The sequence below is a fragment of the Choloepus didactylus genome, chromosome 4, assembly GCF_015220235.1.
Source record: "Choloepus didactylus isolate mChoDid1 chromosome 4, mChoDid1.pri, whole genome shotgun sequence".
In the NCBI taxonomy this organism is placed as follows: Eukaryota; Metazoa; Chordata; class Mammalia; order Pilosa; family Megalonychidae; genus Choloepus; species Choloepus didactylus.
This window is the reverse complement of record NC_051310.1, coordinates 168,566,766-168,580,413: the sequence shown is the minus strand read 5'-3', so window position 1 is coordinate 168,580,413 and position 13,648 is coordinate 168,566,766.

Genomic DNA, 13,648 nt, shown 5'->3' with positions numbered 1-13,648 from the left:
AAATGCTCTCCAGTTCATTTGCTCAAGCATTTCAAATTCTTGTCCCTGTGTGGTCTTGCTTGTCCCAGGATGACTTGGTCTTCTGAAAAGCAAGAAAATGTGACAAGAACCACAGAACCAAGGGTCAAAGAATCAAAAGTTTAGCCACTTTAGAAAGATGAGAAGGTGATTTTATAGGTGACTGACTTTTAAGACCCACTGTGTTCAGTTCATATGAACAAAATCCCATTTACGGAATTACAGAAGAAGTCTTCTTATCTAAAAAGATTAGGACTGAAAGTGTAAACAAAAACTTGGTTGAAGCATAGAATTTATTTTGAAAACAAACCATAAAACACTTCATGCATATGTATCTAGAGCATTTCATAGTAAATTAAGACACCTAGATGTGTTCATTGACATTTTGATATGGGTTCAAGGCCTTTTTTTTTTTTTTGAGTGCACATCTACCGATTAGAGTCTTGCATCATCTTTCTTGCATAAATGATTTGCAAAATGCATTGTCTTTCTTGTACAAATTTTACTTAGAGGTGCCAATTTAGAGAAGTCTTTGACACTGAGAGGAGACTCCATCTAGATTTTTTCTTTTTTCCTCTGTGTTTCATAGTCATTTTCATCAGTTGTTCAAAGTGACTCTCCTTTGAGGAATCTTCTTTAGAAAATATTCATCCTGATTTTCAAAGAAACAACAATTTCTTTCTTTTGATCATCGTATTTTCATGTTTATATAATCTTAAATAAAATGCATTGTTACAATACAAGCACAATATTTTTTTCTAAACTCTGCAAGCAGAGTTTGCAAGCAGCAAATTGTATTATCCACAGCCACAGAGTGACTCAACAATTGAAAGAATGCAGCATGCCCTGGGTTGGACATCAAGAATGGAGCATGTCAGTGAGCACAGCTGGTCTGCTAGGTTTGGTCCAATAAGAGAACTTCTCCTCTATGTGAATCCAAATGTCCCTCATTCAGTATTAAGCAGTTGGACTCCAGAGAGAATAGGTGGCCTGTATCAGGTCACAGATGAAGAGAGCTATTATTAATGGCTCTTAATCTTGACTCTTAGTTCATTCACTACATGGTATTCTATTGTGGTGATTCATTTTTGAATATGCTTATTTTTCCCAGTATTTAATTTAAATATGTTCTTTGATCAACTTTCAGTTGTGTTTGACTTTTTCAGAGGTCATAGCTTAAATTTTATAATAATATTTAATAACAAAAACAAATTTGCTAGATCAGCACCTTTTTAAAGAAACAGTGGTTCTGCAGAGTGAGGCATACTTTTACAATATGAATTCTACTAACATTTCATTGTCTGACATTGCTAGGATCTTGGAACACTTAAACTATTTGTTTCCCTCCTGACTTACGGTATACAATAGAATGCTTTAATTCTCCCTGTATTTTAAACTCGACAAGATTGTTATTTCTGTTTCAAAGAGTGTTTATTTAGATGTACCCCAAATATTTGCCCTTTTCTTACTTTGAATTATTATTATTTATTATTATTATTTTTTTTTCTTTTTTGTATTTCTTAGTTTACATCTGGGCTCATTTTTCTTCTTGGAGAATACATTTTAGCATTTTCTTTAGTATAATTGTGCCGGTGGATAAATTTGTTTTGTTTTAATATATCTGTATGTCATCTCCACTTTTGCTGGGTATAGAATTCTAGGTTGGTAGATTCTTTTTTGTACTTTGAAGATATTCTATTGTTTTCTGTTTTTTATAGTTTTCATTGTAGGTTAGCTCTTGGTCTTAGTATTGTTTGTTAAAGGGAATATGTTTCCCCTTTTACCTTCTGGTTGCTCATAAAGTTTTCTCTTTGTTTTTTAGCAGTTTTGCTACAATGTATGTAAATACACGATCTTTTGCTTGTTTTTTGTATTGCACTTTGGGTTTGAGTCTACAAACAATTTTGGAAATTTTTCAGTCATCATTTTATTACATTTTGCTCCTGATTCATTCTCTTTCATATCTCCTTCTGGGACATTAATTACATCTATGCTATACCCTTACATTGTATCTCATATGTCTCTTACACTCTTTCCTTTATTTTCCTATGCTTTGGTCTCTTTATGTTTTAATATGGATATTGTCTTCCAGTTCCCTATTTCACTTTGCCATTATGTCTAATCTGCTGTTAAACCCATTCTTTGAGTTCTTAATTCTGGTTATTATATTTTGGTTCCAGAATTTTTCCGTTTGGTCCTTACTATATAATTTGAAGATTTCCTTAATTCTCAATATTGACTTTCTATTCCTCAAAGATAATAATTATTGTTATTTTAAAGTCCATATTTCATTTTCTGAATTTTTTGTAGTTCTGTTTCTGTTGTTTGTTGTTTCTTTTGGCTTTCTGTCACATTGTCTTGTCTCCTCATATGAATGGCCAATTTTGCTTGAGTATGCAGCAAAGTATATAAAATTGAGGAGATAATTTGAGGCTTTAGTTGATATATTTTCTCCAGGGAGGTTTATTACTTTTGGCTAATGGCTAGGGTAGGGATACAAGATATTTCAAAGCAATCCAATTGAGATGATTTGAAGCTGGGCTTCAGATACTATGATGGCTTATCTGTTTCATGTTTACCCTTCCTGTTAGGGTGTTTTGCAAATTATTAATTGCTTAACTTGGGATTCTAACCCAAAGACTGAGGAATTCACCACAATCATCACTCTGTGTTGAGTTCTGAAATCCAACATCCCATCTAGCCACTAATTATGCCAAAATCACCATTTGGCATCCCTGCCTCTTACCTGCTTCTTTCAGAATTGTCAGCTATCTATCTCTAAGTGAAAAGAAGCCCAATTGGCAGGCTCCCATTTTTGTGTTTCTTTCTTGTCTCGGATCTCAGTCTTATGATTAGTCATTGCCTTGGCATGAAGTAAATAATGCTTTAGCTGAGTCCTACAAGTTTTGATATGTAATATTTTCATTATTGTTCATTTCTAATTTCCATTATGGTTCCTTTTTTATTTATAAGTTTGTTTCTTAATTTTCAAACATTCGATGATTTTCCAATTATCTTTTGTTATTGATTTCTAGCTTAATTGTGTTGTGGTCAGATAACACATTGAATCTGAACATTTCAAGATTTTAGAAGTTGGTTGAGACTTGCCAAAGTCCATCATATGGTCAATTCTGTAAGTGTCCTATGGGCACTTGAAAATACTGTATATTTTTCAATTATTGAGTGCATTGTTATATATGCACAATAGGTCAAGTTGTCAAGTTTATTAATCATTTTGTTCAAATCATTGTAACCTTACTGCTCTATTTTTTCTTCTTTTTGTTCTATCAATTTCTGAGAGAGAGAAGTTTGTATCTCCTAACATGATTGTGGATCTGAGTTTACAGTTTTGAAAATTTTGATTTTATAAAATTTTGGACTGTGTTCTATGGGCATACAAATGTAAAATTATTATATTTCTGGTGAATCAAACATTTTATTATGAAACAACCCTCTATCTTCATGAATTTTTTCTTTTTGCCTTAAAATCACAATCTATCTGTTATGCAAATTATTTAAAAGAAAAAAAACATAAAAACATAAGTCTGTCAGGAGTAATTTTTTCTCCAAGACCCCCTTACACACAAAAGGGGAAAATCCCTATCATATGGGTTAAAAAAAAAAAAAAATCAAGCTTTGAAGTTAGGGAAACCTGGGTAATTATCCTGATTCCACAACTTATCACTTATGAGATGTTGGACAAGTCACCTAATTTCTCTGATCATCAGTTTCTTACTCTGTAAGTTAGAGATAACAATAGTACTTATCATTATTGAGTCATGAGAGTACAAGGAGAGAAGAAATGTAAAGTGCTTACCATAGTGCCTGGCATGTAGTAAATGGTAGCTGCGATGATCTGATTTTGATGACTGATTGTTTTTTTTGGAGTTGTTCTTAGAATCTTCGATTCCTCACATTAAATGTAAATACTTAGCAATGTTCAAAGCATCTAGCTTGGGAATATGTCATGTCTCCAGATAACTGGTGGCTGTTTAGTAGCCTCAATTTGAATCCTTATTACTGGTCCATCTTCCAATAAGAATTTCCCAATTCCATCCATGCCAGGCATCAATGTGGCCATAAACCTTCTCACTGTAATCTGATAGTAAAAGTACACTTGAGGCATTTCCTGATTCGTTGTTCACTCAAGAGGCTTTTTGATCTTTTCTGTATTTTTGAGCTGTGACTGTTCTTGTGCATAGGAACATTTCAGATGACACATCTGAGATAAATGGTCTCAGAGAAAGCACCACCTCATAACAAATTGGTTATAGAACTTCCTGATGTTGTCTGTGTAGCTGGAATTAGTTCTACTTTTGACTGTGAAGAACTTTTCCTTTCCTTTGGGAGACTTTCTGTCTTTGGATACATGAAGTCAGCTAGAATCCTCAATTGTCAACCATTTGTTAAGGAATTAAAGGGCCTCATTGCATCATAGTTATAATGTTGAAGCTTCTAATTTTTCCCACATTTGATTCCTCGTGTTTTCCCATCCTTGTGCTAGAATAAGTAATGAGCAATGCAGGTCAAAAGTCAGACTTTAGGAAAGAACTTGAGAACTTGGTTTAGTGATAAAAGGCCATCTGGAAGCCAAAGAGTATATATGAGGAATCTAATATAATAGTTACAACAGTTGAATTATAGTGAGCAGCAAAGTAAACACTCTCCCACTCCCTGAAAATAACAAGGCTTAAACAAGATTGAAGTTTATTTAATATCATATATAACAGGTCCAGAAGGATGTACTTATGTCTGGCATAGTATGAATCTCTCATATTTATGTTCCATTATTTCTAGCACATGGTTTCCATCTTTAAGGTGACTTCATGGTCTAATATAGATGCTGGAACTCAAGTCATTATGTCTGAGTTGCAGGTTAGAATAAAGAGGAGAGACAGAAACAGAAATTTGCTGTTTCCTGTGTATCTACTCCTTCTAATCAGCTTTCTTGAAAGGCCGTATGCTGTGCTCTTATCTCATTGGCAAGAACTTTATTTTGCTATATAGCTTCAAGGGAGGTTGGGAAATGAGGCATTTTTTTTTCCCTGGGCTGCACTGTACCTAGCTAAAGATTTGGCCTCTTTTATTGAGAAGAATGGGTGTTGGGAAGTCAACCAACAGTCTTTGTTATAAAGGTACTGGCTATAGAGGCTTAACTGGGGTTGATGATTCTACACCTACATCACTGAGACTGAACTCATCCTTTTCCCATGGAATCAAGCCCCAATCATGTGCTGCATTACTTCCTCTTTCTTGGAAGGACATATCTTTTTACAAATACAGAATATAATGCAAGAGCCAATGTGGATTATCAGAGAGGTCATGCCAAACAAAGCCAATTAATTTCTCTGGAAGAAATATCAGTGAGATTACAGTAAATTCTTGATACATGCAGAGATTCTTATATGTCTGACCCTAATGGATGCACAATGTCTTCCAGGACTGTAGCATTCATTCCAGAGCCCAGGCTGTGAGGTAAACCAACATGGTGCTTATATGGGAAGAAGGTGACAAGATGGATTCCAAAAAGGCAAGCCTTCACTTTAAGCCCCTTGTTGAATATCCATTTAATATGCGTGCTGAAGGGACTATGTTTTAAAAATTTTTTTTTCCAAAGAAATAGCATACCAGAGTCAAATAGAAGACTGCTCCTTAGGATGTATCCTTGACTTTTTAATTTCTTCACTGCCAAATCTCTGCAATGAGTAGCTGACTCTTCACTTAACACCTAACTTTTATGCAGCATCTGATAATGTTACTTATTCTGGCCTTCTTGCCACCCTTTCATTTGCTGATTTCTGTGATATTGCTTCCCTTTTTCCTTCTGGCCTTTTCCTTTTTTTAGTTTCCTTCAGGGACTCTTATGCCTCTTATTACCTCCTTGTGACTTTCCCCAGCCTTCCATTCTTGGCCCTTTTCTCATTCCATACTTGCTACCCTGAGCAATGTCACCTACATCCTTGGTGTCTCCTACTGTCTAAGTGCTGATGTCTCCATTACCATACCATTAAAATAGATTTCTCTCCTTAGATATAGAACTGTTTTTCCAACTTCTCACTGGACATTTCTCTCTGGATTTCCCGTAAGTACTTAAAATTTAACCATGTCTAAAATGAAGTTCTTCAACTCTTCCTACTTGTTCTTAAACCTTCCCTCTCCCCTTCATTCTCTAAGCTTGTTCAATGACACCCACTTAGCCAAGTCAGAAACCTGGAAATCTCTTTTACTCCTTCCTCCCCATCATCTCTCTCTCTCTCTCCAGCTCTTTCTTGAGTCTCTCAAATCCATCCTTTTACTTCCATCTCTACCACTGTCCTTGCTCAGGCCCTTATTCTTTATCTCATGGGATAGTCCTACACCCCCCTTCTAACTTCCTCTATTTATTCCAGGTTATCCTTCAAACTTCCATCAGAGCAACCATTCCAAAATAAAAACTCAGTCATGCCACTTCTTTGATTAAATTTCTTTGACCTCCCTTTTGCTTATAGGATGCCATTCAAATTCCTCATCATAACCTTCAGGGTAAGTCAGAGGGCACAGAGGGCTGCTGCTCATCTACATGGGTCCTTTACATGAATAAGGAAAGGAGCCCGGCACTGGGCCTATGCAGTCTGGCAGATCCAGAAGGAGGGCTTGGGGACTGGAGGATGTCTTTATGAGAACAATCTATTCCTGCTGTTTGGGAGAATGCAGCCTATTCTAGGATACAAGTCTTGGCTAACAGACCTTAGACTGGACCTCAAGAACTTGTCAAGTTATCTGTATTTATATCTACACACATCCCTAATGTGGTTGTCACTCCAGCATATTGAACTATTTGCAAGTTCTTTCCTGACTTCATGTCTTTGCCCTTGCTTTCCAGGAATCACTCCTTTTCTTGCCACCTCACCTTCCCCCAATCCCTCTCAACTTCCCAACATTCCCCCCTTGATTAATTCCTATTTATTTTTCAATACCTGGTTTAAGCATCAGCTCCTCCTCCTGGGATGCTTCTCTGCCTTCTTAGCTTGAGTTATTTGCCATCTCTCAGTGCACCCCTAACAGCTGGTCTATATCTCTGTTATGTCACTTGTCATACTGTTGTAATGATTAACTTTTTCATTTGTAAACAAACTTGAGGGCAGAGGGTAATACTTTCTTCATTTTTATATGCCTGGCCTGGGGTAGATGCTCACTAAATTACTTGTAGAACACTGCCAGAAATTAAGCAAAACCCCAGATTCCACATTTAGACATAACTATCGGGCTTATATTTATTATAAAAAATAAGAAAATAATAGTACTATTTAGTGATGCAAAATCATTACAGAATGCTCCAGAAAGGAATTGTCATTTCTTATTTATAAGCGAACATGAAGAGGAAGAGGGCAAATGCTGACTTTTAGGCAAGGAAAGCACTGGCGTTTCAAGAATCATATTAAGGGCCTTAAAGCAATATTTGAGACACAGGAGGAAGTTACGATGTGAATAGGGCAGAAGGGCTAAGAACAAACTTGAATTAAGCCTAGGAGCAGAAAGGGGAGCTTCTGTTGAAAATCTGCTTTTGCAATTGACTGGATATTTGACCTCTGGGCAAGTCATTAACCTCTGTGTCTTAGTTTCCACATCTGTAAAGTGGAGATAATAATGCTTCCCTACTTCAAAGACTTACAGATTAATCAATGTCTGAGAAATGTCTCTAACTTGAGCAACTCTGTGTAAATATCCAGGCTAGCATGTAGGGAATTCAGGTGTAAATACTAGACAAATAAATCCGAACTTCCTTTGATTTTATTTAAAATGTTCAAAATGAAAGATAATTGCTAGTGTCTCAATCCTGGAAAAAGCTATTAAGGAAACAGCAGTTACATTTCTGTTCTGGAAAAATGTCCTTTTAATGATTCGAAGTCTTGTTTTGCACCTGACTCCAAAGCAGAGGTGTCTATTGAGGCTGGTAGACTCCAGGCATGCGGGGATAGGGGCCTCTTGTATTAATCAATGCTCATTTACAAAAGCTGCTCATGCCAGGACTCTGGCTGGTATGTGCTGCTGTCGATTTCCCTGGGATGGGTTTTGGAACTTGGGGCTTATGAGAGCTTTTTTAATTCCTCCCTTCTCTCGCTCAGGAAAGCTCAGCTTGTCTCCACCAAAGAGGAGCCCCATGCTTGCCCCCACCAAGGAGAGATGGGCCAGGGGGCTTATATATCTGGCTCAGGGCTCCTAATGGTTCCAAGAGAGGGTTCAGGGTTGGAAAGGAGGGTAAAACTATTGGTTTATGTGCGCTTTGTGGATAATTTAATGTGATCTGAAAATTACAATTTTAAGAATTTACAATAATCTCTTCCCCAGCTTTCTAAAAAAGGGTAGATCTCCTGATAGGACCTTCGATTTCCTTGGTAGGCTTGAGGGCCTCATTGGGCCGCATGAAGTGATGGGTTGAGAGGACAATGAGTGGAGCCTGCAGAGGGCAATTTCCCTACAGGAGACAAAATGCAGCAGACTCCCAGAGATCAGGAGACAGGCCAAAGTGGGGGGACATGGACCTGGAGTGAGGGGAGAGTGCCAATTGTCTAAAGCGGTATTTTGGGTGGGGAGGGAAGAAGTGGGTGGGGGCAGATTTGGCCAACTTCCGAAGACAATAGCATACTAACAGGAGAAAGAAGCTTTGAAGGAGATATTTAGAAGTTGTACTGGGCTATAGACTAGGAGTTGTGTCTCTCTGTCTTTATCTCTTTCACTCTACTCCCCCTCTTTTTAATGAGCTGTATATTAAGATTGACCTTAAGGCAGGGTGGCTCACCATAGTCCAGGTACATTCAAGAAATTTGAAGATTTAAAAATAAGAGCAATAAAGAAGAAAAATAATATTTTAGATCAAGTAGTACAGTGTACTTGAAACCTCATTCTGCCTTGCTGGTTTTCTGGGTGCTGGTATTTTGGGGCTGGCCAGGTGGGGTCCGGCATTCCCATAACAGCACAGCATTGTCGCTGTTCCCCTGCATGCTGTGGTGCTCGCTGCTGGGCATCAGCCTTACCTTTTCTTAGCCACATTTTGATGCCAACGAGAAGAGAGTCTGATGTAAGCTCAGGCCATGCATACTCAAGGGCTATTGTCAAGAGGGAGGTGGTACTAAGGGACTAGATTGGCTCAGATGCTCGGCTCTGGTTCCTTCTTTGGGGAGTTTAAATGCTCTCCCTGTTGGTCATCTTCAGTTACATTGTGCTGCCTGCATAGCATACCAGTTAGGAAACAGAGGCCTAAGGGCAATCTCATTGGAGTTAATGGTAAGCACCACTGCATTGAGGCTTTGACCTTATTGTGCAATTTTTTATCTTAAGAGGGTACTATGCTTTGCTAGTCACTTATTTTTCTTTTGAATCACAAGATGAATGTTACCCGAGGAGGAGGCCTATGACCTTAAGTGATGTTAAACCTTTCATTATAATAGTTTGGCCAAAGTTACCTTTTGCACTGTTATTTTGTTTGGAAGTATTAACTTTCCAAGATACTCATAGTTAAAGTGGTTTAGATCAGATCCAAGCATCCTGGGCAGCTTGATTATTGATTTGTGTATAGATGTGGATAAGGTATTTATTCGTTTTCCAAGTTCTGTACCCAACTCCATTCATTCAATCCCACCTGAAGGTGGGAACCATAGAAGAGGGCCCCAGCTTTATGTACCTGTGTGAGCAGTGTAAACAAAAAGGGGGGGTATAGTTGGTGGAGGGGGGTAGGCACATGATTGTATTACTGTTATTTCCATGTTTTTCTGGGACTAACTCCTTTTTTCTTCATTAGTACTGCCTGAAATGGAATAAACCTGTATGTTTTAATCTTCTGAATGAGATCTTTTCACAACGGCTTCTTTGGGGGAGTCTGGAATAATTAATCTCCCCCCATCTTTCTCAATGCATTTAATTTGAACTTTCTTAATGAAAACTCATCTCTCATAAACACTGGGTTGGCCCATTTTGTGTGTGCCTTCTCTGTCCTGCTTTGAGTGATGTGTAAATAAGAGGCAATCTGGTGATGAGTTTTGCTTCTGTGGTGCGGAAGGGTGGAGAGGGAGGAGGGTTTGATGAATAGAGGCAACCAGAAAACGTACTTGATAATAACATGGCCATGATTGATGTTGCAATTCCTGAAAAATTATCATTGTGATATAATTATTTGTTTATGAACTGTGCCCTGCGACTCCCAAGTTTGTGATTATTCATGGCACAGATAAAACTCTAAAGTCAATAATTCATCAAGGGTATAATGGTTTTGTTTGGGGGAGTTGGGGGGGGTCACATGGATATTACATCCTGTTTCTGACACTTGTGCTATAAATCTGAGAACTCCTTTGGTATGGGGAAGAACCACCTTCTTATCCTCTGCTTTTTTTTTTTAACCTTAAAGTAGTTTGAATAGTTGGAATATATTATTTTTAAAACTGTAATTAATTTTCTTTTTCCAAAAAAAAAAAACTTTAAATTAAACATAGGAACATTATCTGGGTGACTTATATTGGTGTCTCCCATGACTTCCGTACAGGGGGTGGTGAATAAAAACAAGAAGAAAAAGCAACTTGTGCTTTAGCCACAGAAAACAAGAAAATAGTTGGAAATTTAGGGATTATGAGTTCTGATTTCAAGTGGAACATGCATTCATTGAGTTTGTTCTTATTTGGGATAGTTTCTTTGATTTTGATCCATAAAAGGGGACAAAAGGAGACCTACTAATTTTCAGAAAATTTATGAGTTTGGCCTCATGATTCTTGAATTGAGTGGATGATTTTACTTGTATGTATCAGGAACCTTGGCATCTCTCACTCTGCTTCTGTTCCTGTAAAATGGCTGTATGGTAGTTTCTCTCCAGTTCTTTCCACTTCATTCTCATGGTAGGTCTCTCTCTATGTGAGATTACTTACAAGGGAGCAGCCCACTGAAAATGTTTGTTATGGATGCCTGCTGTACTCCCAGGCTTCCATAAATCCTGGGGCCAGGACTTTCCTCTGCAGCAGGGTTTTGTTAAGTGAGCTTAAAGGGTTTTTGAATAGCAATGAAAATAAGCAATGTCTTCTCAGAGAGACAGGCACTTGCTCACCTTCCATGCTTAGTGAACTTCGTTCCTTAAATTACATTTCACTTAAGGACATGCCAGCATTGCATGAGGGCTATATAAAAACCTACTTTAGTAAAGTTTGTGTAAAGACCTAGGAATGAGGTTGACTGGAAGCTCAAGATGAGAAAATAATATGATCTGGCTCTTAAGAAGTAACTGCAATCTCAGGCTGTTTTACCTGTGAGCTTGGTGTCCTGAGCAAGGGACATTGTGGGATTTCTATTCCATGCAGTTGCCTGATCACATTGGGGGCAGTGTGATACATCCAAGTTGCCACATTTTAAAAGGGGTCTTGACAAATTCTAGAGGACCCAGATGAGGTTGACTAGGATAATGAAGGGTTCTGTCACAATGTCATTGGAGGAACAATGGAAAGAACAGGAGACATTTAGCCTAGAGATTTATTGAGACTCTGGCATCCATCTTCACATATTGGAAGGCACAGAAGAATTGTGTAGACAGTCCATTTAACTCCAGAGATAAGATTTCAGTTCACCAGCACTAAAAATTTTAGCCATCCAACAGTGGGTTAGATAGATCCTCAGCACTAGAATTGTTTAAGGAGATGTGATTTCTACATAAGAGGGTCCCTCTCAGTTGCCAATATTCTCTGAGTGATTATTACTGTATTTATATAACTAAATGCTCACCTGTGAGGAGATTCTATTCTGAGGTACCTTCTTGTGTCTCTCCATTCCAAGATCCCTTTGCTTTTCTGTCCACTGGATAAGAAGTCATAATTTACTGTTAGTTACCAACTGCTTGAGCTCTTTCCTCTTCCTACCCTCTCTTTGCCCTACCTAATTTATTGCTGTATGTGGGGTCTGTAGTATCGTGAAGACACCCTCCCCGCCACACACATCAACCAACACATATCGATGAGCGACTGGGTGACAGCCACATGGACTACCCAAGAAGTCAAGACTGAATGAACTTCCTGCCTTATCCATTTGCCATTCCTTTCTGGACAGAAACGCAGGCTACCCTGTCAACCCATATGGATATTTCCAGTGGAATTCTGCTTCTTGATAAGTCATGTCTCATTTTTTCACATGCTCTCATCCATCAGAATTCAGGAGACCTTTCTTAAGCCAAGACTATTTGTAGATCATTGAGCTAGCTACTATAGAGGACGTGAAAGTGAACAAGCCTTGGTCCATGCCCTTGGGATGTTTACCAGGTCATCGCTCCCATCTTTATAATGGTTTCCTAGGAGGTACAGGAGAGAAAGAGGTAGTTGAGGGTGTTCACTCACCTTAAGAATTCCTTAAGCCTGCTAGTTGTCATTATTCTTTGGGAATTATGACCAGGACCTACAAGGTTTGTCTTTTTTTTTTTCACTACATGATATTAAGGTGGTATTCTTCCTTCTCTAAGTCCTTCACTCTTTGTACATTTTTTTAACCTGAATAATAATCTTCACTTGAACAGACGTCTCATGATAATGTACATTATCTCGTACCACCAATGCAATGGATAGGACAAGTTGATTTCAAATCGTTTTAAGCCTGCTCAAGGTAAATAGGCTTTGTCTAGGAGTAGGGGAGGGCAAGCCTCAAGGAACTAAAACCAGTTTCTTTATGTTCGACCAAATACATATGAAATCCCCCTTGTCCTGCCTGCTGCTTTTATTTAAAATTTTTTTTTCTTTCTTTTTCTCCACCAGTATCAGTATCAGCTGGGAGGGAGAAAGAAGGAGGCACAGAGACCTGGGCCATTGACCCTGTTCTGTTCATCACCTGCAAACCGGAGCCTTGACAAGTTTGGCTGCTGCCAGCCTGGCAAAGCAGAAGCTCTGCACTCTGGGGAGATCAGGGCTCTGGCTTGGCTGCCAGCCCTGGTGCTGGGGATGTGGCAGAGCTTCCTGCTTGGCAATGGGTCTGAGCTCAGGGCTTGCTCTCTCTTTCTGGCTGAGACACAGAGAGGTTTATTTCAACAGTGATATATTTTAGCATTGATGAGTACAAATAGAAGACAGGGAACTTGTTGATGCTGTGGGAAGCTTGAGCTTGGGTTAAGAATTGTGATTTTCACCAGTTCCACTGAAGAAGATCCAAATACCATGAGGCTTTCAAGTCATTCTTCCCCAGGTCTGGCTTCCTTTTTTCAACCCATTGCCACTACCTCTTGATAACAGGGCTGAAGGGATATCCATATGTAAAGTGTGACAGCAGGCCGACAACATCATCCAGTTGACAGGGTCACTCCTAATCCAACACTCATACAGTTGCCCCTCTCCCTCTGTAGACCCTTCCCCATGCAAAGCTCTGAGCACCACTAACTGCCAACTCCATCAATGCCTCCCAGACAGAGTGCTTTGGGTAAGCACGCTTCATTGCTCACTATTGTCTGTTCAGAAATGAGCTTCTAACTTCACCAATTTTTTGACTTCTCAGTATTCTACTATATCCTTCTGCCTCTCAAGAGCAAAAAGGAAAGATAAATTTTGGAAAAGCTGTCAGGAGAACCAGTGTTCTGTTCCCAATCATCCTTTCCCTATTTCTGATTTTTAACTATTTATTTCAAGAACCCATATAGGATATA